General features: G+C 47.4%; 1 long non-coding RNA gene across 1 annotated transcript; it reads right to left on the reverse strand.

The window, feature by feature from the left end:
• Positions 1–208: 208 nt before the first annotated feature.
• LOC138504714 (uncharacterized) lies at positions 209–3,761 on the reverse strand. The gene is made up of 3 exons (XR_011279921.1): positions 3,628–3,761; positions 3,438–3,507; positions 209–3,323 (listed from the first exon to the last, which is right to left on the reverse strand). It is a non-coding gene; the product is annotated as an uncharacterized lncRNA (long non-coding RNA).
• Between the last annotated feature and the right edge of the window lie 16,973 nt (positions 3,762–20,734).

Below are 20,734 nucleotides of genomic sequence, written 5' to 3' on the forward strand. Positions count from 1 at the left end.
TCTAAACCATCAATCAGCCCCACACCTCTAGTACATCAGGTGGGATCCGAACAGATTGCCCAAGAAAATTATAAACCTCTTTGTCCTATTTTGGTAACGTGGATCGTTGGTTAGTTGCAACACAGCGTAATACAATTATTACCCAATGATAAAAGGGACTGTCCAGTCAAGTTTGTATACAAATTTCTACTTTATTATTATCATCACAACAGACAGTTCTATCACATTACAAAATACAACCCACCCTGTCAGGAATGCAGAGGACAGTTTCAAAGAAGGAAAAGGGATGCACTCTGGATACTGACAGGATGGTGGTCGGTAAAGTAATGAATCGCAATAGTTCAAGGATACTTGGTTTGAACATAAACAGAGCAATGGGTGGTAAAATGTCACTAGGGGTCTTCAGAGAAGGACCAGGGGGACAGAACCACAATGTACCATGTGCCTATTGAAGATGTTGGTGCTCGACCGCATCAAGTTGGTTTCAGGGTGCTTTGCAGCTTCTGCGACAAAGGTGAAGATGGGGACAGCTGCGGGTATCAGGCGGAAGGCAGTTCGGCGAGAGAGGCTGGCCAGATGTCTGCAGGCTGGCCTACACGGCAGCTTGGGGCCAGGAATAATTTTCTCAGTGCTGGTTGGTGGGTTTGAAGCACTGGTTGAGGCGTCTCAGGCGACGTAAGTGACTGCGGTGTAACAACAGTCAGCGGTGCAGTCGGTTGCAGCTGGAGGGGCTCCATTGGCTCAAAAATGTCCTTTAAGGCAGACACTGGTTGATGCTTGTCGAAGCACTCCTCCTAGCTTCTTCACTGGGCTTGTGTCGTCCTTTAAGGCGGATGGCGCAAAGCTGAGGAGATTGTTGCAGGCAACGGCTTTGTCCTTGGTTTGGTTCAGAGATTCTCTGGCACTTCCCACCTAGGAAGCTTGCTTGCAGAGCCTAGCAGGGCACACTGTGTGCTGGCTGGGTAGCGCTTTTGGATCTGCTGGAGGGCCCTCTGGATTCAGTATCGCCCTCTTTTCCCTGGAGATGTTTAGGGGAGGGATCTTACTTCCCTCTTTGGAAATCCAGGCCTTCCTTCACTTGCATAAACTCTAAGGCAGACTGTACCTTCAGCCAGGCTCCATATCAGTTCTTCGTATTACTCCATGCAAAGTCTTCAGATGAGTTGCCAAAAGAGGGGCTCAACCCTCTTTTAAAGCCAAATGGGCCACAGTGATTGGTGTAGGCAAAGCCTACCTTAATGGACCAATCCTGGGTCCCCACCAACAATCTCCTGTATGCATGAGGTCATAAACAGAGTGCTTTGCAACAGAAAGGTGAAGTGGTGAAAGCATGTAATACTAAGTCCCACCCATCTTCCTGTCTGTTGTGGATCAAAGGGTCTCTCTGGTTAATTGAGCTCTCTGTGGTTCCTGATTAAAGCGGCAGATCTCTCTTGAAGCTGCAGCGAGAACAGAGTTTCTGTCTCCTGCAAACCACATTCTTGTACCTTCTGAATGTGGACCCCTGTGGGTGTTGCCTACTGTAATATCATAGTCCCAGACACTCCAGGTCACTGCCCTTGATACTGAGAGGCGGGAGCTGGCTTCAGGTTGGCACAGTGCATATCAATAGTTGTTGGGGTTTCCCTGTCTTTTGTTCACCTCTGCAGCTAGGCCCCACGTGGGCCTGTGTGAAGCATACTCTATTAGTGTGCTAATTATGTTAATTGCTGTTACCATTCTGCAGTGCTTACACAAAAGGACATTGCGGATCCATGGAGCTTTTGATAGTTAATTAGGCTGGACATGGCAGGAGGAAGGTTTTTCCCTCCCCTTGCTAAGATACCTTGATGTACTCTTAGCTGTCATATCCCAACTAAATATGACAGGGGGGACAGCGCCTGTAGGCTGTGTCCTCCCAGAGTACACAGGTCTATGTGTATGTTTTGCGGTGAGCATAGGAAAATGGGCGCGGTAGCACCACACATTTTCCGGAGGTTCATCTACCGTAATTTAAATTCTTTTGAAATTAAAAAAAATCCAGGCGAGCAAACACCCACCGTTCATATGGTCGAACTCCCCTCAGGTGGTGACAAAGCTTAATAACCAGGGTGACAGGATGGTTATGTTTTCAAGTGTCGGGTTGATCGTGTCTCCAAGTGTCAGGATGTAATGTGAGGAACCAGGCCAATCTCTCTCTAATAATACGTTTTAAAAATGGATGCCTCCCATCTTGCTCCAAAGCAGGGGACCATCCCCAGCTCCCTCCCCCAGGGAATAATTAAGTCAATTGTCAATAAAGATAAGTCTCTTATAAGTGTCTTAGTTGTCTCCCATCGGGGGCTGGTCCAGCATCAACTGAAGATCCCTGATCACTGTCTTCATAGTTGTGGGTTTCCAGGGGTACCTGAACCCACTCCAGTCATCCTTTAATGGGTGCTTTAATACCCGCCACAGTCGTAGAGCTCCTTCCAACTCGTCCAGGCTGCTGCCTAAACCTTTTTGCCTCAAAGACGTCTCTGAGGGCTTTGGTTATCACTGTTTGGGTCTCTGTTCTCCTCCCTCCTCTTGGGGCTTTGTCCCATGGGTCACTGTAACCTGGGAGGGTCTAGCATATGCTGCCTGCCCTTCATTGCTACATCAACTCATTCCTCCACCCACCACTAATTTACACCCACCTGGACTAGTCTGGCCCACTGTATCCTGCCTATTCACTAGGGACAAGGGGTCACCTGAGTTCCACCCTCCTCCTCAGGTTTCATGTAAGTATCTGCCCGGTTTACAAATTTGGGCTCCTGGCAAGGAACCTATTCTGCCCAGGAGGGCTACTTATAAACAAGGATACAATTGAATAGGTCAAGAGAATATCACCTTTGCACTCTCCTTTCCCCTCTCTGGTCAGACACAATTGAATACAGCCACTCACATTTTGGTCCCCTATTGGGGAATCTTTTGAATTGTATATGAGGTACAGTAAAATGCACTGGTTAATAAAATAGGATTTTCACCAAATTTTTCAAAACAAAACATACAGAATGTAATCACAAGGATACAAAAACGCTATGGAGATCAAATGCTTGAGTATCCAGACAAGAGGTCAATATCTTGCTGTCATGATCAACTGAACAGCATTACAGTGGATGTGACTGGACATTTTTTACAATGAAAAACAAAAACAAAGAAAACAACACAATGTTCTTTCAGATAACAGTGACACTACACTGTGAGTAATAAAGGTGCGTCTACACCGGGGTGTTTCTGCCATCTACGCGGGCTAGATGAGCCACGTGTCTACCATGGTATTCATCAGGATGAACTCTGTATGTGAAGGAAATCATGGAGTGCTGTAGAGAGGGAAATGGAAGGCTATTTAGAAGAGTGCTCCAGTAAGAGTAACAAATATACAAATGAATTGTTTGCTGCACCATGTGCCAAGTACCATGGAAAAGACAGCTTACCTGTGTGGAGGGAATTCAACCAGGCACTTGTTTGGGAAACCATCTTGGGTGAATAATCCCGACAGCGTTCCTGCATCAAAATAAGAAGGGGACCAACTAAATGGAGTCTACTCTAGGGAACAGATGGAATCACGCACAAATAATAACGGATGCGCATAAATCGTGCTTGTAATAGTGATAGAGAGCTTACCTCTCATGTGAGGACAGTGGGCAGGGATCTGAAATCTGCGGTGCCCACGTGAAATGCACAGTCCTGAAAGAGGACAATATGTAAGTACATAAGTCACCTGATGTAATTGATCTCGCTTGCGACGCTCGCGGGTCGCTGCATGCAGGCAAAGTACTGCAGAGCACTGCGCGGAATGCTGAGTCACTCCCTGGCGAGAGAAAACAGGAAGTTTGGCATAACTAACGCCGTTGCTAGGGCGTTGATCCTTATATACGAGCGGCCATATTGGAGTGTGTGTGACTGTCACACTCGGACGTACGAGTGGAATTAGAGCCCACAGGCGTCTCAAATATACATAATGAACAATTTAGGTGGATGCAGAGTACCTATGTATAATTATGATCTAGAGAAAGCAACATGTTAGTAATGGTTGCCATGGATACCGCGATCCCAGATCGGCGGGATCACGATCAGTGTGAGGAGTATAATTATTTCTTGGTATACGTTACACTTTCCGGTGTATCACATGGTGACTGTTAAGTCCCTGGTAAAATCATAAAGTGTACATTTGTGTGGTATTCCGGGTGTACAGTAACGTGAGGACAGTTCTGCGTGCATAGGGGAATCGCATGGTTCTTACTGCTCGTATATATCGTGTGGGCTGAATCACATAGTATACGTGAGAAATCCCTACTTGGTTTACGGTTTCTGGCCGGATTGTGCATCATCAATTCCAACTTGGATAAATATAGCAAATTACAGGTACGCACCCAATGCACAGAAAAAAGCAAATTACAAGTATGCATATAATACAGCACCAGATTTGTGTACTGTGGCTTGATAGAGTGGCAATACATACATAATCATGAGAAATTATACTTTCTGAGCATTTTCCACTGTTTCAGGTACAGTTCGAAAAGGGGTATCAAATTACAAAGTATGCACAAACTAGACACTTCGTTCTGGTACCCTGACTCGCTGGGGCGTAGTATGTAAACAATCATGTACAAACATTTTGAGCATTTTCAACATTTTCAGGTGCACTAACATGGCTATGTCGACATTTTAGTCTTCGCAGACTCGGAACGGGAACACATGAAGAGGTTGGAGGACACGCTCCGGAGGTTGAAGAACTTGGGGCTCACCCTCCATCGGCAAAAATGTGAGTTCTTCAAAGACCGCATTGGGTTTTTCGGGTTCATATTCCACGCAGCTGGTGTGTCGCCCGACCCAGCCAAAGTGAAGGACATTAAGGAAGCCCCCGCCCCCCAGTCACCTACGGAAGTGAGGAGCTTCCTGGGGATGGTAACTTATTGCGGGCGCTTCATCAAGGGGCTGGCGTCGCTGGCGGAGCCACTCAGAGTGCTAACAAGGAACGACGCTGAGTGGAAATGGGGGGCCAACGAGCAGGAGGCGTTCCAGACTCTGAAGAATGCCCTGTCAGATGGAGACACCATGGCCTATTTCAACCCCAAAGTAGAGTCCGAGGTGGTGGTTGACGCTTGTCCGGTGGGAGTGGGGGCGGTGCTAATGCAACCTGACGCACGTGGAGACATGCGCCCCATAGCGTATGCGAGTAAGGCCTTTTCGGACACGGAAACGAGATACTCACAGATTGAATGGGGGCTGTCGCCATTTCCGTTTGTACATACTGGGCAAACCCGTAGTGGTGGTGACGGACCACAAGCCACTCCTGCCCATTCTGGCAGGGGGAGCCTCCAAACCCCCCCCCCCCAGGATCGAGAGGTGGATGCTAGCCCTGATGGAGTACGGGGTGAAACTCATATACCGACCAGGCACGAACAACCCGGCCGACTACCTGTCGCGCCATCCCAACAAGGAGAGCGCTGTCACCGACATCGGTGCGAATGAGTGCCACGGGCTGTTGTGTCAGGTGGTGGAAGGGTCCCTTCCGATGGCAATATCAAGGCTAGAGATGGCAACGGAATGTTCCAAGGACGAAGTATTCACCATTGTCAAGAATGCTGTGAGAAGCGGCGAGTGGAGGGAAGTGCTGCAGGACAACTCCCGCCGGCAAGCGGAGGCGCAGAGTGACCTTCGAGTGCTCTGGAGGGTCAAGGATGAACTCTCAGTCGCGGACGATGGACTCATTCCTCGAGGGCGGCAAATTGTAATCCCGCGGGCACTGCGGTCAAGGATCCTCGAATTTGCCCACATTGGACATCAGGGGATTGTCAGAATGAAGGCTCGGCTGAGAAACAAAGTCTGGTTTCCGGACCTGGAGGGGCGAGTGGAGAGATTCGTAAGGAGGTGCATCGCATGTCAAGCGGCGGCCCCGGGTGACAGAGCTCCGCCGATAAGGTCGATGGAGCGCAGTTGCCGTCCGTGGGAAACCGTCCATGTGGATTTTGGCTCGACTGGTCGGGGAATGTACTTTCTGGTGGCAGTGGACCAATGGTCCAGATATCCCGAGGTGGAGGTGGTACACTCGACGGCGACAGAGTTTACAACGAAGGCACTGGACAAAATGTTTGCCACCCATGGATTCCCAGACCTCCTGTGCTCGGACAATGGACCACCTTTCACTGGCAGCCAATTCGCGACCTACCTCCGTGAAAGGGGGATCCGGCATCGCAGGGTGTCCCCGCTCTGGCCGCGGGCCAACGGGGAGGCCGAAAGAATGATGAGGACTCTCAACAAGGTCCTGAGGATCTCCGCCTGCGGCGGTGAAGACCTGGAGAGGAAGCTCGTGGAGTTTCTGAGGGAATACCGCACGACGCCCCACCAGTCCACGAGAGTGGCCCCAGCTGAGGCACTATTTGGGCGATGCCCAAGGGGAATGTTGCCGGAGGAGGATGGCCGGCTCCCCGGAGTAATAGACGATGATGGTGTCCGGGATGTACGGGCCAGGCGCAATGATAAAGAAAGTGAAAGGAGGGGCCTGCAAGAAAAGGAGGTGCGAGTAGGTGACGCAGTATTGGTCCGGAACAGGCACCCCGAGGGGAAGTTGTCCTTGCCCTTCGAGCCGCGCCCGTGGAAGGTAACGCACGTCAAAGGCACCATGGTGACGGCAGCCTGCGACCAAGGGACAGTCACGCGCAACCGGTCGTTCTTCAAACGCATTGAAAGACCGGCAGAGAATGGACCAGCAGAGGAAGACGCAGGGCAGGCTGGTCCGCCAGAAGATCTGGAGAGCGGGCAGGGCCCGCCAGGTGGTCCGAAGAGGGGGAAAGACGAGGAAACATCGAGGCGGGAACATGACGATTCTCCTCCGCCTCCCGCTTCACCAAGGTACCCTACCCGCCATGAAAGGCGATTGCCCGGGCATTTCAAGGACTATGTCCTGGACTCACGTGACTGGACTGAATGAGGCAAGGTGAGACTCAGGCGGTCATATGGCCGCCCGGAATACCTGGCATGCAAGGTGATGCGAGTTGAACTGTTTGCGTTGTTTTGGTTGAAGTTAAAAAGGGATGTGACGTCCCAGTTGTGTTTAGTGCGCATGCGCGGGCCTCGTTATGGTCCCGCGCATGCGTAGTTCAATAAAGTGCGCCCGTGCGGCATTTCCCGCCGGGACGCGGAGCAAGCAGCATCGCGTCCTGCGTATTCTTGTGTGGTTTGTGTCTGCGTGTGTGCGTGGGCCCCGCGGCCATATACAACAGCGTGAGCCCCACCTGGGTTCTACCTGGGTTCTATGAAGGCATAATATTTGGCATGATATTTGGGAACATATATATCTGAATAAGGTACATCCAATATTATAGTTGTCCTTCTGTAGACAGACACGTATAGCCTTGGTATAGTGTCTTAGACCAGTTATAATACATTGATGTGACCATGATCCAAAAACTTAGTATGGAAGAGGCTAGTGTGGAAAGACTGATGTTGTGCACATAGATCACATGAAGGATTTCCATTCAACGGAAATGTTCAGTCCTGTTCGCACAGTGTCCAATTTGTGTACCCACCGCTGTTCGAGTTGGGTTAGGATTCTATTAAGGCATGGGTGCACAACATACGGCCCGCGGGCCAGTTGCGGCCCGCCATGCCCTTTTGACCGGCCCGCGAGGCACAAAGACTTTCCTAATGGAGGGCGGCCCGCGGCCGCCCTCCATTAGGAAAGTCTTTGTTGTCTTCCGGGCCGGTGAAAACACTGGCCCTCATTGGCTCAGCACACACACACGCATCACGTCGCTCCTATGAGCCACGTAATGCGTGTGTGCTGCACCAATGGAGGGCCAGCACTACGGCTGGCGTGGTCCATAAGGCTTGATGCCGGAAGGCATTTCAGCCTTGGACCACGCCAGCCGTAGTACGAGTCCAGCGTTCCTGCTTACCTGCCGCTTACCTGCCTGCCTTCCAGCACGTCTCCGGTAAGTGGTCTGTTTGTGTTTGTGTGTCGGGTTTGTTTTGCTTTATGTTTGTGTGTGAATGTATTTTGAGTGTATGTTGAGATGCGGGGGTGGGGGGGTGTGTCGGATGTGTATGAATGTTTGTGTTTGAATGTATTTTGAGTGTATGTTGAGATGCGGGGGTGGGGGGGTGTGTCGGATGTGTATGAATGTTTGTGTTTGAATGTATTTTGTGTACATGTTGAGATGCGGGGGTGAGGGGGTGTGTCGGATGTGTATGAATGTTTGTGTTTGAATGTATTTTGTGTACATGTTGAGATGCGGGGGTGAGGGGGTGTGTCGGATGTGTATGAATGTTTGTGTTTGAATGTATTTTGAGTGTATGTTGAGATGCGGGGGTGGGGTGGGTGTGTCGGATGTGTATGAATGTTTGTGTTTGAATGTATTTTGTGTACATGTTGAGATGCGGGGGTGAGGGGGTGTGTCGGATGTGTATGAATGTTTGTGTTTGAATGTATTTTGAGTGTATGTTGAGATGCGGGGGTGGGGGGTGTGTCGGATGTGCATGAATGTTTGTGTTTGAATGTATTTTGAGTGTATGTTGAGATGCGGGGGTGGGGGGTGTGTCGGATGTGTATGAATGTTTGTGTTTGAATGTATTTTGTGTACATGTTGAGATGCGGGGGTGAGGGGGTGTGTCGGATGTGTATGAATGTTTGTGTTTGAATGTATTTTGAGTGTATGTTGAGATGCGGGGGCGGGGGGGTGTGTCGGATGTGTATGAATGTTTGTGTTTGAATGTATTTTGAGTGTATGTTGAGATGCGGGGGTGGGGGGTTGTGTCGGATGTGTATGAATGTTTGTGTTTGAATGTATTTTGTGTGTATGTTGAGATGTGAGGGGGTGTGAATGTTTGTATTTGAATGTATTTTGTGTGTATGTTGAGATGCGGGGGTCGGGGGGTGTCGGATGTGTATGAATGTTTTGATTTGAATGTTTTTTGTGTGCTGAGTTGGGGGGTGGGGGTTTGGGTCTGTATGGGTGCATGCTTGAGTGTGTGTGTATGCTGAGTTGGGGGTGGGGGTTTGAAGGGGGGGGCTGGGGGGTTCTGGTCTGTATGGGTGCATGTTTGTGTGTGTGCTGAGTTGGGGGGTTGGGGTTTCGGGTCTGTATGGGTGCATGCTTGAGTGTGTGTGTGCTGAGTTGGGGGTGGGGGTTTGGAGGGGGGTGGGGGGTTCGGGTCTGTATGGGTGCATGTTTGTGTGTGTGCTGAGTTGGGGGGTGGGGGTTCGGGTCTGTATGGGTGCATGTTTGTGTGTGTGCTGAGTTGGGGGGGTGGGGGGGTTCGGGTCTGTATGGGTGCATGCTTGAGTGTGTGTGCTGAGTTGGGGGTGGGGGGTTGGGGTCTGTATGGGTGCATGTTTGTGTGTGTGTTGATTTGGGGGGTGGGGGGTTCAGGTCTGTATGGGTGCATGCTTGAGTGTGTTTGGGGCATAGTGTTTGGTTGGGGGTGAGGGGGCCATGGGGCATAGTGTTTGGTTGGGGGGTAGGGGGGTGAGGGGGCCATGGGGCATAGTGTTTGGTTGGGGGTGAGGGGGCCATGGGGCATAGTGTTTGGTTGGCAGTGAGGGACAGGGGGCATAGTGTTTGGTTGGGGGTGAGGGAGCCATGGGGCATAGTGTTTGCTTGGGGGGTGAGCGACAGGGGGCATAGTGTTTGCTTGGGGGGTGAGGGACAGGGGGCATAGTGTTTGCTTGGGGGGTGAGGGACAGGGGGCATAGTGTTTGCTTGGGGGTGGGGGCCATGGGGCATAGTGTTTGGTTAGGGTGGGAGCCATGGGGCATAGTGTTTGTTTGGGGGTGAGAGGGCCATGGGGCATAGTGTTTGGTTGGGGCTGTGGGGCCCATGGGGCATAGTGTTTGGTTGGGGCTGAGGGGCCCATGGGGCATAGTGTTTGGTTGGGGGTGAGGGGGCCATGGGGCATAGTGTTTGGTTGGGGATGGGAGCCATGGGGCATAGTGTTTGGTTGGGGGTGAGGGGACCATGGGGCATAGTGTTTGGTTGGGGATGGGAGCCATGGGGCATAGTGTTGCACTCCAAGAGTGAACTCAATAATAAAGCTAAAACAGGCACAGTTAGGAGATGTACATCCTTTGCTTTTTTGAGGAAACCTGACTCAACGAAGGCCATACTCCTCTTGGGTAACCCAAACAGCAAACTATAGCAGTCCAAAATAACGGAATGTCCAATCAAGGGTCAATAAAATATATATAATTTAATTAAACAGACGATATACAATAACTAAATCAAAATAAATGATAGCAATGGAAAATGTGTAGTACAAAATGTAAGTTTGAAATGCAATAAAAATTGTTACCCCTTAAAAACATATCTTTTTCCATGTGTTTAATACAAATTGGGGGTTGAAAAAGCCTCCTGACATGTCCCGCCTACCGCCCCGCCCCGCCCACTTTTACTTTTCGGCCCACTATAGCCCTCATGTAAGGTACTTTCGGCCCTCTGTCAAAATCAGTTGTGCACCCCTGTATTAAGGTCACCCCCCCCCCCGCTTGGCCGGGGTCACTTTTTGCAGGATGAACCATTTTAGGTCTGTGTCTCTATGATGTTCTTTCTTGAAATGTTCCACCAGGGGCTTATCGGCTATCATGTTACTTATGCATGAACGATGTTCTGCAATTCGCATCTTAATAGGACGAATCGTCTTTCCTACATATAGTAGACCACAGGGGCATAGTATTATGTAGATCACGCCCTTGGTATTGCAATTCGTGTGCTCACTCATTATCCATTTGATGCTCTTGTGTTCAAACGATTTTTTCTGTAGTGTGAGAGGACAAGCCACACAATTCCCACATTTGAAGTGTCCTGTGATCGGGGGTAGATCCCACAATGTGTTTTCTGCTCGTGCTTGTGGTTCAATGAACATGTGGACCAAGGAATCCCTTAAATTTGTGTTCTTCTTGAAGGCGAAACAGGGTGTTAGGATCAATGTGCCCGGTTGTTTCACTAGATGCAAATTTTTTTTGTATGGTCTTCTGTATAAATTGGCTCAATGGTCCAAAAGTGGTGACACACACTAATCTCCTTAGTTCTTTTTTGGGTTTCTTTTCAAGACAGATTTCTCAGGGGGTGTTTCCCTCTCTACAGCACTCCATGATTTCCTTCACATACAGACTTCGTCCTGATGAATTCCGTGATAGACACGTGGCTCATCTACCCTGCGTAGACGGCAGAAACACCCCGGTGTAGACGCACCTTTATTACTCACAGTGTAGTGTCACTGTTATCTGAAAGAACATTGTGTTGTTTTCTTTGTTTTTGTTTTTCATTGTAAAAAATGTTCAGTCACATCCACTGTAATGCTGTTCAGTATCTGCCCGGGCTAGCTGGTACATTTCTTCTCCAGCTGCCTCCGTCTAGGAACTACCTTCACCGATGGTAAGCCTCTTCCAAAAAACCACTTCCTTTTAAATGGTACAGCTCCTCCTCCAGCACATTCTCGTCCTCAAGCCTCCCACTTCCTCCTCCAGCCTCCTGCCTTCTCAATGTGCCTGTAGCTCCCCCCTCCACTCTAAGTGCTCTTCCCCAGCTCCTACTCAAACACACCACACCTGGAGACTGTCCAGGGATGCCTTTACACTCTGGCTTCCCCTTCCCTGATGTGGAGTCTAGGGAACCTCGCTGCATTTGGATGGTGTGGACTGTTTTTGTTTTGGATTGGCGCGTGTGCTTTGGGCCAGGTGGTCTGTCAGGGTCTGGCCCTAATGCCCTGATGCTATTTTAAGGCAAGCTCCTATTTTGTATTTCAAACTGTGGCTGACTATGTAGTGCATTTTTTCTGTTTCTTTTCAGCAGCGTTAGGTTTGTCAGTCTGCTCAAAAAAGCTTTTGTTATGGGCGGAATTACAATTTGTGTGCCCCGCAGCATTAGATGTGATAGTTGGACAATGGGAGGAAAATAATGTATCTGTGTGAGATCCGTGGACTGTGCTGACAGTCCCTTACTTGGTTGTTTATGTTGCAATCTTATTGGCATCAGTCTAGCTGACCGCATTAGTATGAATGCTAGGATTGCGTCTTTCCTCCAGTGTCACTGCAGCAGAAAAAAATACATTTGTGATTTCAGATGTCTCCAGGAGTGCTGTCAGAGAAAACAATGAGCATTTTATGAGTTTAGTGGAAGAGGAAAAAATGACAGTAAAATGCTGATAACAGAATTACTGCCACTCTACTGCCTGTTTCGCACACCAAGGAACTCTGAGGTGGGGGTTGATGTGGGGCTATAACTCAAGCAAATATCTAGCGGTAAACCCTCCACTCTACCTCCCAACATTGTTGGATGTACTGCAGCAATACGCACTACCGCTCACTGTAAATCTGTCGAAATTCCTGTGAAGTCCTACGGCCTCCAAAAATGGGGATTAACGTTGCTTTACCACCACTCCTAATCTCATGGCAAATCTGTGAGACTGAGTGGTGGTAACGGTAAATGAGTTTGGTGGTAATTCCAACATGATTACCACCAAGCTCATAATGAGACCCAATGCATCAGAACAACCATTATAAATCCTACTTCGACTCGGCAGGATGCTGAGGTTAACCTGGAATCCTTGCAATGGGCAGTACATTTGCTGAATTTCTTCCAAAATCGCTTAACGCAGCCACCACTTATTCCTACAGACTTTCAACAGGATTATGAGTACTGGCAACAGAGTTTAAATCCCCATTTTGGAGACCATAGCATTTTTCCAAAGGGAAATACTCCACTTCAAGGTCAAACTTAGAATTCGGCAGAGCGAGTAAACAATGCAGGATTTATTGGTGGTAAATGAATTAAGTACAAAAAAGAAGGTGGGTGAGGCGCGCACTCCCGGTCCTGGTCAATTGAATCTGTTGCAAAGAATATAATAAGTAGCTGGGTCAAATCCCAAAATGGACAAATATTCACAGGGTTAGATCCCTTCTGCTGCAAATCAGGTACTCAGTAATAACAGGGTTAGATCCCTTGCTGCAAATCAGGTACTCAGTAATAACAGGGTTAGATCCCTTGCTGCAAATCAGGTACTCAGTAATAACAGGGTTAGATCCCTTGCTGCAAATCAGGTACTCAGTAATAACAGGGTTAAATCCCTCAGCTGCAGTTCTGTGGTCTGTAGTTGTTCTCCTCCTAGCGCTTTCTTATCTCAAATAATCATCAGGGAGGCTGTTGAGCAGGTGTGTCTAATTAGACTCAAAGGATTCTGGTAGCTGTAGTGAAAACGTTTTTTTCTGTTCAGGTGACCAGCAACCGAATGTGAATTTTTTGCAACAGGTTCAATTGACCAGGACCGGGAGTGCGCGCCTCACCCACCTTCTTTTTTGTACTGAATGCTATGGGAGTCCCGGGCTCCAGAGGCAGCGCCACGGGGTGACTGTGCCCCACTTTGGAGAATCATAAAGATGGTTCTCTCCCCTCCCCCAAATTTGGGAAGGGCTTGTGCTTTGGAGGGGTGTCGGTTGCTGGTCACCTGAACAGAAAAAAACCTTTTCACTACAGCTACCAGAATCCTTTGAGTCTAATTAGACACACCTGCTCAACAGCCTCCCTGATGATTATTTGAGATAAGAAAGCGCTAGGAGGAGAACAACTACAGACCACAGAAATGCAGCTGAGGGATTTAACCCTGTTATTACTGAGTACCTGATTTGCAGCAAGGGATCTAACCCTGTTATTACTGAGTACCTGATTTGCAGCAGAAGGGATCTAACCCTGTGAATATTTGTCCATTTTGGGATTTGACCCAGCTACTTATTATATTTTTTGCAACAGGTTCAATTGACCAGGCCCGGGAGTGCGCGCCTCACCCACCTTCTTTTTTGTACTGAATGCTATGGGAGTCCCGGGCTCCAGAGGCAGCGCCACGGGGTGACTGTGCCCCACCTTGGAGAATCATAAAGATGGTTCTCTCCCCTCCCCCAAATTTGGGAAGGACTTGTGATTTGGAGGGGTGTCGGTTGCTGGTCACCTGAACAGAAAAAAACGTTTTCACTACAGCTACCAGAATCCTTTGAGTCTAATTAGACACACCTGCTCAACAGCCTCCCTGATGATTATTTGAGATAAGAAAGCGCTAGGAGGAGAACAACTACAGACCACAGAAATGCAGCTGAGGGATTTAACCCTGTTATTACTGAGTACCTGATTTGCAGCAAGGGATCTAACCCTGTTATTACTGAGTACCTGATTTGCAGCAGAAGGGATCTAACCCTGTGAATATTTGTCCATTTTGGGATTTGACCCAGCTACTTATTATATTTTTTGCAACAGGTTCAATTGACCAGGACCGGGAGTGCGCGCCTCACCCACCTTCTTTTTTGTGGTAAATGAATTAACACCACTTTATTTACCTCACTGCCAAACTTGTAATGAGGCCTATTGTCTCTTCATGTCTAAGCCCTGCAGCTTGGATCCCTGCAAGGGGCAGGCCTGCCCTTTGATCCCAAGTGACACACTTTAGGTGGCTGAAAGGGACACCATCTTGTAATCAGGGAACGACAGACAGTTGCCTACCAGGTCCTTAGTGGGAAGCCCCTCCGCAAAGACATCAATGGGGCCCCTAGGCAAACTCATGTGACAATTCCAAGCTAAACCTGGGAATACAGCAAGAGTGAGCTGGGGATCCCCTATATCTTTTCTGGGCCCAGTATCCACCATCTTGGGGTTGCACCTGGCTCCTATGACCACACTGCTGCCCATTCCCATGGTCAAACAAAGGACCTCATCATAGGTGGGTAAAGGGGAATGCTGCCTCGAGCATTTTTGCCACCAACATTGTATTGCTGAAATAACGACCTGCAACATCAAATAGGGATTAGTTAACTCCATGTATTGAACAATAAAAGCTCAAAATAACACTAAGGATAGTGGCAAACAATTACACACTATAAAATGCTATTAATCAGTGGCACTGTTAGTGAAAGCGTGCTTCTTGGCCAACGATGTGAAGTGTAGTCATAATGAGCTGTGCTTTCCCACAGACTAAGGTGGGTGGACTAGGTTAGTGAGAACAGAGAGCAAATGAAAGATACCTTTGCTGTTGTGTTGGTCCATGCAGTGCTGAAGCACCTGGTTACTGTGTGAGAGTCTGTTTCTAGGTGTTTGTGTGGGGTGCATAGAGGCAAATGTGTATAGATGGAAGCTTGTGCGCCCGCGACGCTAGGATGCATTGGCTGGAAAAGTAGTACGTTTGTTGCAGAGGTTTTGAGTTTAATGATTTGAAGTTTATAGAGAGGGATTTTAAATTGATGTGTATGGTGTGATGAATCCAGTGAAGTCCTCAGCAAACCCCAGCCTAAAGTCTCCTACCATGTGACCAGGTGAAGGCAGCTGCTACCTGATCCTAAACCTCGGGGTGGTATCAGAGAGAAGGATCATATGGGAGGAGAAGGCTATAAAAGGGATGGGGTGACTCTACTAGGAGAGACGCGGTATTCATCTCCCTCTGAGGATGAAGATGAAATCATTCCCAGATATTTAATGGTTTACTATCAATGTACCAATCCCTCTAACGTGAAATTAAGAGACTCTTTCCAAAAGCTCAAGCTGCACTTTCTTTAGTAACCCTTGGTATATAGAACATTAATGTAACTAGAAATAAAACGGAACAACTTAACGATACACCTTTTTCTATGGACTTCAATTCCCACAATGCTAAAAGTACTGGGACAAAGTAAAAGAGCTCAGAGGCAATGAGGCCTCAGAATGGTGAATACTGAAAGGTGCGGTCTAGTCGCTGCCAATTGAAACACCTGAGTTGGATATTTAAACCTAGAGATGAAACCTATCTGGAGAGTGAGAATGATGGTGAAGCAGAGGAAGGTGGTTGTGGAGCAGCTGATGGCCATGTGGGAAGCGTAGCTGACAAAGCTACCATCACTCAAGATGCAACGGCAGCCAAGGAGATCCCTGCTTGCAGGAGCCACCCCAACGAGGAAAAACAAGGAAGACTGCAGAGTACGTGCAGCGATAGAAAGCGTACTAAAAGGCACCCCAGGTGAGAAGGCGGGTTTCCCGAACAGCGTGCGGCAGACAGGCATTGCAGCGGAAGATCAACGGGTTGGTCATCGCTCCCAAAGACCACCACCTTACTTACCAGAGACCTATAGAGGTGAGGAAGAAAGCCAGCCTGAAACAGGAGGACCGCCGTGAAGCCAAAGAGCCAGCAGGAGCCGCAGGAGAGAAACGGTGAGTTGGCAGAGAGGTAATGGTAATGCCGGGGTGCTACGTACTCTACAACTGTTATAGAAACTGAGTTTTGAATACCAAACTATTGATAAAGCAAAGCAGAACTTATTTAATAAAAATCAAACAGTCAAGCAAGACAAAATTAAGTGGTAAAGAGGAAGGTTTCCTCATAAGGCAATACAAGAGGAGAACGTTTGTGAACAACATTACCCACAGCCAAGAGGCTGTCAAAAGACTCTGGGTAAAATATCAGTGAAGGAAGCCTCAAACCAATATTACCTAGAGCCAGGAAGCTATAAGAAATGTATATTAAGGTAAACACTGGGAAAAGTTCACAACCAGCATTTCCATTAGCCAAAATGTTGTGAAAACCCTGTATTCAAGCAACTGAATCATAAGACCCTTCTTGAGAGAGATACTTTTGAAAAACCTGTATCTCACCCTGTCAACAGCCGAACGATGGTGAAAGTAGACTAAGGCGATACGGGAGCAACATTTCATTTTTGGGGTTTAAATTGGAGGAATCTCATAACCCAAACTGCTGTCAATCCAAAGGCTGTCCAGAAGCCATTGAGTAATCATTTAAGAAGAATTATTGCACATGTTGTTCCCAGTTTAGGGAAACAGTTTAGGGAAAATTGGAACACAAAGTGTCAAGATCCAAAAGAGTATAAGAAGAGACAATTGTTGGTTAAACCTCCTTCCAGGAGGGATTGTTGTGGTGAATATTGGCACCAATCATACCATTAAGTTTGAAGTTATTTGTAGGCGATTTCTTCCTGGCAGGTTAATAAACCAGGAAAGTGCTCATAGTAGTTAGTCCTGGCGGGTGAGTGGACCAGGAAAGAAGAATATGGTTTTTCATCATTGTGGCAGCTATATATGTGGAAAGAACTTTTGTGAATGTAGAGAATGTGTGTACTTTATCATTTATTAATAAGCAGTAGAATCAACTAAGAAAAGTAAATTTTTTCTATCCTGACAAAAGTGTTTTATTTTATTAATTTAAAAAAGTATCGTCCTACCTTGACAAGAAGATGTATTCTGTTGAAGAAAGTCTGACATGATAACAAAACAATTGCATCTGATTTTTGGATCTGTGTTTTGGTGGAGAAAGTTAAGTTAATTCTCCCTTGTGAGAGAGATATTGAGTGGTTTGGACTGCCAACCATCTATGGTGAAAAAAACATTTGTTGTTTCTCTAAGAAAGACCTTGTGGTTGACAGTGACTTTTCTAATTCTTTGAACTGAACTTAACGTAACATTTGATTGTGTATATTAGTGGGAGGGCCAGAGGTATTTTGGACACCAGGTCATTTTTATTTTAGTTTTAGTTTGCTAGGTAGGGACTTCTCTGTTAGGTTTGGGAAAGTTAGGTGTTTATCAATACCCTTTTTACTTTATCTTTATGTGCGTCTCGAATTTCTGACCCCTCACAATGGGAATCTTAGTTGGTCTGTGTATAGTGAGCTTGAGCATGGAATATGGGAGAATTACTACAGGGGGTTAATTTCAAATTAAAATGGTTTGAGCTGTACAGCCACAAGGCAGGCAAAAGTCCCCAGAAGGGTGGTGGTGTATATTTTGCTCACCAGAGCAACATTGATTGTGAATGATAGACATTCAACACAGCATTTCATTGGCCAGGTGAATCCATGGACATGTTCACAGTGTGGTTGTAGACCCACCCTAAATTGAATAAATTCCATAGGACAGGCTATTTGAACTATGTTTGTCCTCAGTTGGGGGCTACCACACTCTTGTTTAATTTGTAAAATGTGGGCTTTCACTCTAGGTAATCAAAGGCAAGCTAGTCATTGATCCCTTGCTTAATGTGCTTTAGAGAGGCTAAGCTTCAACTCACTGATGAGGCCCAACAAGGTCGAAACACGGTGCTGGACTGCCCTTGTTACTGGGGCCAGGCTGAGATGCAAATGGATATTTTCCGACTTTGAAGGATACAGTGAGCTAAAACGTGGTTGTAGACCCTAATGAATGCAAGAGATTCCACGGAGCAGGTTATTTGAACTATATTCATCTTCATTAGAGTGGCTCGCACACTCTTGTTTAATATGTTCACAATGAAGTTGCGCAAACTGGTGTCACATTGTGATTTTAATAAGTTCTTAAATTAAGAGGCAATCAGATTGAGCATCATTGAAGGATGCTTCTCCACAGCACTTAAGAGATTGCTGAAAGAACCAGTAATCAGAAGCGGAGCCAGGATCGTCTAACAAGTGGGGCCTAAGGTTAACGTAGTTGAGCCCACCGCAGTGACATTAACATCTGTAAATACCCACACAGCGTTGCTGAGTGGGCATTTCAAGATTTTGGGTGGGCCTTGACCACTCAGGCCCTACCCTGTTTATGCTTCTTCCAATAACACTGTCAGATATCCTAGTGTTTTGAGACCATACACAAGGCAGCATTGTGTGGTATAAATCTCAGTTACATAACATAAATGTGTCCTCATACATCATTTCCAGCCACTTTTGGGATGTGGGAATTCTGAGCATGTCAGGATGCTGAGAGTGAAACTGTTAGACCAGCTTCTGAAACTATAACACCCATGCTCGATCCCAGGCAGGATTCTGTGGATCTTTTCCCTGTTTATTTAGATATGTAGCAGCCAGAGAAAATCTGGGAGCAAACATGTACTGAATCTCAAACTGTTGTTCATACTTCAGTGTAACTGGGTATGGCAGAAGAGAATCACAGGCTTCTCTCCTACTAGCTGGTTTCAACAAAGGCCCAGGAAAAGGATGGTGTGCCCATTAACAACAGCCAAGGGAGTTTAGTGGCTTTCGGATTACCCACATTTAAGGTTTGAAAACACACCACAAAATAAATGTGGACTTTGTTAAACCCAGTAAAGCGCCCATTTGTAATGCACAGTCACACTCTACCTATGATTTGATGATCAACAATCATTATTGTGTATGTTTTATTCAGGGGTGGCTCGTCCACAATGGGCGAGAGGGTGTCAACCCACTGGCTCGCTCGTCCATTATGGAGGAGATCCGATGAGCCAGCCCAGTGAAACACTGAGCGCTCCCTCATCTGCTTTTTCCAGCTGAGGGAGAGCTCCTGGGCTGGCTGAACTGCAAGCCCCGTCCGCTTGCATAGCCCTAAGCCCACCAGCGCCTTGTTGCAAACATAATTGATTATCTGTTCATGTGACATATGTTCTGTGGCATACTTCCCTTAATTCCTGTGCCCCTACACCCTCCTGTGGTAGCGGCGTTGATACTATCCCGGCTGGACTGCTGCATTCTTTGTATTTAGCCCAACCTAAGGGGCTTATCCAAAGACTGCAACGCCTACAGAATCTGGCGGCTTGGATGGCAACTGGCACCCCATATGGAGCCCCATATCTCTGGTCTTGCGATCGCTACACTGACTACTCGTTAGCCAGTGCATAAGATTCAAGGCTCTATGTATAGTGCACCGAGCCACTCATGATCTAGGTGCGGAGTTCCTACAGGCCGAATTTACGTGCTACTACCCCAATCGTCAACTCCGTTCGGCCTCAGCTGATCTGCTCATCGTGCCCTCCTACCGTTGCACGAGGATTGGAGGCAGATCCTTTTCTATAGTCACTGCTAGACTGTGGAACGAACTTCCAACTTCCCTAAAGAAACTTTCAAATCATATGGCCTTTAGGAAAACGACTAAGACACTTCTTTCTAGTCAGCTGCTTCCTTTTAGTGGTTTTCATATTTGAGGTTTACCTCACTCTCCAGCGCCAAGATAACTTTGGGTGACCCTTTGCGCTTAAGAAATTTCAAAATCAATCATATTTTGTGGGCAAAGGCATCATGCAAATGTGTTGTGAAAGTGCTCCTGTTCACAGTTGGTGACCTGCATATATTGAATTTTTTTCATGAGTTACCCTACAAAACTAATTGCAAACTGTTAGGCTTTTTACCCATTGTTAGGAAAGATTCTCTTTACTGCACCTTTCCTTCCATCTTTATGGAACCCCAAACTTTTTGCTTTTATTTTTCAATATGACCTGTACTTTTTGTAGCACAGTGAAGCCTTAAGTTTAACTGTACTGGCCTTTGCTCACATGTTATGGGGAAACTGATATGTCCTTCAGTCCTTCAGGCTATCACTACCGGGAAACAGTGTTTTCCTTAGTCTTGTGACTAAGTTACTACTTGTGGTTACTTTTGTATCACATGTGTTAACTTTTTAACATTGCACAAAGCAGCTTACACTGCAGTGTAATAGGGTTCATTTTTGTTTTTCCCTAGACTAACACTCAAAGGATTTTTTGGTTACTCTAGAGGTGCTTAAAAGATGGGCTGGTAGGATCCAAGATGGCGGCCGAGCCGGGTAGACGTGCGTGAGCGTGGCTCCGTCCCCCAGCTCAGGCCGCACCAATTTAAGCTTTCAAGTTAAGCGAACACCGAGCCCAGCGGAGCACATCCTCCCTCCACAGTCTACGGAAGGTGGAGAAAGGAAAAAGAGGAGACCCCCGAGCAGCCCGATCTCCAGCAAGGCAACCCGGAGAAGAGCGGATCAGCAGGGGCCGTAGCAGGCCCAGCCAACAACCCGAAACGTCG

This window comes from Ambystoma mexicanum, chromosome 11 (genome assembly GCF_040938575.1).
Source record: "Ambystoma mexicanum isolate Mex_15411 chromosome 11, UKY_AmexF1_1, whole genome shotgun sequence".
Lineage (NCBI taxonomy): Eukaryota > Metazoa > Chordata > Amphibia > Caudata > Ambystomatidae > Ambystoma > Ambystoma mexicanum.